The sequence below is a fragment of the Cavia porcellus genome, unplaced genomic scaffold (assembly GCF_034190915.1).
Source record: "Cavia porcellus strain 051 isolate PalLab524CR breed Dunkin Hartley unplaced genomic scaffold, mCavPor4.1 scaffold_5, whole genome shotgun sequence".
In the NCBI taxonomy this organism is placed as follows: Eukaryota; Metazoa; Chordata; class Mammalia; order Rodentia; family Caviidae; genus Cavia; species Cavia porcellus.
The window spans coordinates 55,644,787-55,648,701 of record NW_026947488.1 but is presented as its reverse complement, the minus strand read 5'-3'; the positions used below and the strand labels follow the sequence as shown (position 1 = coordinate 55,648,701).

Below are 3,915 nucleotides of genomic sequence, written 5' to 3'. Positions count from 1 at the left end.
ACTCCACCTTGTTTGTAGTCCCTGTGATGGTTTTATGCAATAGGACTTTAGTAAGTACATCAAGCAGTCTCCCTGGTTGTGGGAAAAGCTTTTATTTATCCTGAAAAAGTACAAACAAAGGTGAGAAGATATTTGAGAGTTTTGTGACAAAGCATGTGTGTAAAATTTATCTGTCGGTCTTCACTAGGGTTGTGTCTTTGAAATTGATGGGTAGGAAAGGAAGGGGGTGCTATGTATCCCTGAGGAGAGGGTTTACTAGGGATAACAGGTGTAAGCTGTTGAAACCTCAGAGTGCCTGGGTCAGTCTGTATAAACACAAAGGAATAAAAAGGCATTTTTTTAAGATTTAGGACTGTCCTTTTCTTTCGGCCTAGCTCGGCAACAGACCCACTGTCATGGGCCACGTGATCCGTGGACAGAGGAAGGGTGCTGGCTCTGTGTTTCATGTGCACGTGAAACATTGCAAGGGAGCTGTTCGGCTACGTGCCGTGGACTTCGCAGAGCTGCACGGCTACATCAAGGGGATCGTGAAGGACATCATCCACGACCCAGGCCGCAGTGCACCGCTCACTAAGGTGGTCTTCCGAGATCCGTACCAATTCAAGAAGCATACGGAGCTGTTCATTGCCGCCGAGGGCATCCACATGGGCCAATTTGTGTACTGCGGCAAGAAGGCCCAACTCAACGCTGGCAATGTTCTCCCTGTGGGCACCATGCCTGAGAGGACCACTGTGTGCTGCTTGGAGGAGAAGGCTGGAGACAGGGGCAAGCTGACCTGAACCTCTGGCAATTATGCCACAGTCATTTCTCACAACCCTGAAACCAAAAAGACCAGAGTGAAGCTGCCCTCAGGTTCCAAGAAGGTCATCTCCTCTGCCAACAGAGCTGTTGTTGGTGTAGTAGCTGATGGGGGTAGAATTGATAAACCTATTTTGAAGGCTGGTCGAGCCTACCACAAATACAAGGCAAAGAGGAACTGCTGGCCACGTGTATGTGGTGTGGCCATGAATCCCGTGGAGCATCCTTTTGGAGGTGGTAACCACCAGCACATTGGCAAACCCTCAACTATCCATAGAGATGCCCCTGCAGGACGCAAAGTGGGTCTTATTGCTGCTCGCAGGGCTGGGCGACTCCGTGGAATCAAGACTGTGCAAGAGAAAGAGAATTAGAGTTGAGGGGCTCAATAAAGTTTGTCTTTAGACTGGAAAAAAAAAGATTTAGGACTGTAAAGTGAGTGGTTGAGGAGGGATATGAGACAGCATGGTATAAGTGTTTGGCACACTGGGTGGATTGGAGTAACAGCACTATTGAGTATCTTAAGGTTTTGTACTAGAGGGTAAGACCCGTCAGGCTTGAGTACCAGGAGAATGGGAATATTATTGGGTAAATGGGCAGGTTTAAGAAAATCATTGTCTAAAGGGTGCTTAATTATAGGTTTAAGTTCCTGTAAATGTTTGGAAGCTATGGGATATTGGGCACACAAGGAAGAATTGAAGGATCCCTGAGATGAATTAAAATAGGCAAGCATGGGCAGTGCAGGTGGGATTGGAGGTATCTCAAACTATGGGATTGACCAGAGAAGTAGCGAGTCTGGAACCTGCATGAAATCGGCCCTGTCTGTAAAGGCTGCATAGGTTGGCCGTCAATACCCCCATAGAGACTGAGGACTTAATATAGCAGCCTGAAAACTCAGGAAGAACCCTACACATGGCCTCTATGTCCACAAGTATAGAGAATGTCTTACCTGAAACCTCTAGTGGGACTTGGGGCTCTAAGAAGGACACCTTAATGGGGGCTGTGGGCCCTGAGCCCTGTCAGTCTTCAGCAACAAGTCTAAGCAGATCTGTCAGTGATGAATCTGGCAGTGATGGTATCTCCTGTGGGGGCTAGAAGTTAGGAGGATGGTTTACCCACTCTCTGGTGGCTAGGACAGTCCAGTAGCCCTGGGGCAAGGCCCCCAAGGAACACCAAGATGGGATACTCTCTTGCCCAATGTCTTTCTGCTGTGTTCAAAGCATGGTCCAGGAGGGGCTCAAGCATCTCCACCTTGTGTCAGTTTACCTGTCTCAGAGCTCCAAGTGTCACTGCTAAAATACCAGATTGTTATTTTTTATCTCTGTTGTTGAAAACATGAAAAGCCATATTAAGAAGGTCTCCTTGTGGGGTTTGAGGGCCAAGTTTAGCCTTTTGTCTTGGGATCTGGCCCACAGTGGAAGGTATCTGTAGAATCAATTAAGTACGCAGGAGTCAAATAACACAATCAACAAGGTATTTATGATCATAACTTTAGTAATGGCTTCCCATAAGGAGGATGAGATCCAAGGAATTTTAGGAACTGACATGTCATTTATTTGTCATATATAAGTATCTCTTTATGCTGTTAGAATGTCTAATGCCATCTGATTTTTGGAGAATGGCCTGTTATATTAGCTTTAACTTTTTATTTAGGAGAGAGATCAGCTATGGTGTCATTTAACACCGGTTGAGTAGAGCTAATTATGGCAGTGGAGGGATAAGCCAGGGCCGGTGGACTTGCTGTGAAAGGCTCAAACCTGGCCTCTGCCCCAGTGTTGGTCTTGTTGTTTTGCATGCATCATATAACGTTTTTTCTGGAAAATATCTAGTGGATCCCAGCAAAAGGAATCCAAAAGGAATTTACAGTTATCTCTTAATTTCAGTTGTTGAACATCCAGAAGATTGATAACAGTACAGTACAGTACAGTACAGTACAGTATAGGCAGCAAGCTTAGCATAGAACATTAAATGGCTATTAACCATGAGTGTTTTAACATTTGAGCGCTGAAGAAATTTTTGAAGCATCTCTAAGCATACATCTGGATCTAAAAGAAAACACTTGTCATCATACATTATATAAATTTTTGTTTAAAAATTATTATTTGACTGGTGACCTCGTGTTGGTCTGATTTGTATCTTGGCTGGAACACAAGAAAAAGGCAGCAGAAACAATCTCAGTTTTATATTTAAAAGCATGAATATACCATCAGATCAGCAACAATGAATTGTCTTAGTCATATGAACTTTAGTTGCAATGTCTCCCATAAAGCTATGGAGATTATTGGAGGCTTTAATCGATAAACAAGGGCTAGTAAAATTACCAGGTGGCCACTTTCCCCATTTATCAATTGAAGTCTTGTCCAACATCTCCTCACCCCAAGAGATTTTATTTAACCAGTTTTAGCACCATTTTGACCAGCTAGCAAACTAGGTGGGAGCATGTTTTTAACCCAAATAAACCTTGATTAAATGGTTTGAGAATGTAAAAAAGGAAAAAATTGTTGAGCTCAAAAAAGGAACAGCTGTTTACAGAGCAGGCAAATGGACAAACATGGACAAGTGATCTGTACATTATAAACGGACTAAACAAGCACAGATGTATCTTATAAAATCAGAGTGCATTCAAATATATTTGGCCAATTTGAACTATAATAAATAAGACTGGTGTGAACCTTTTTGAAGATTAATTGAGATTCTTGAAATAAGAATACCAGAAAAGGAACCTGGTTAGCTCAGAGTTAAGGAATGGCCAGGCGCCCTGCAGGGCAGCCATTGGCCCTTTTTCCTCCTGCCCCCCCCCCCCCCCCCGCCGCCGCCATATCTCTATGCCTCCTCCTCCACACCACTGGCACGGAGTTGCGCTCCTGCTCGGGGTGGGGGCTGGGGCTGGGGCTGGGGCCTGGGAGTGCTTGGGAGGCGTGAGGAGCAAAAAACACACAGGAGGGGCGTGGAGCTGGTGCGCAGCCTTGAGAGCCCAGAGCAGCCCGCACAGCAGGCCAGGCCGGTTGGTGCAGGCTGGCACCTGAGGGATTGAGAAATGGATGAAACGGGGAGGAAAGTACGGCACTGAGAAAGCTACAGGATTTGGTATATGAGATACAGGGAGAAGCTGTAAAGAAA

General features: G+C 45.2%; 1 pseudogene; it reads left to right on the top strand.

Annotated features, from left to right (window-relative positions):
- The first annotated feature begins 395 nt into the window (after positions 1 to 395).
- On the top strand, positions 396 to 1,214 carry LOC100724411 (large ribosomal subunit protein uL2-like; annotated as a pseudogene).
- Positions 1,215 to 3,915: the final 2,701 nt, after the last annotated feature.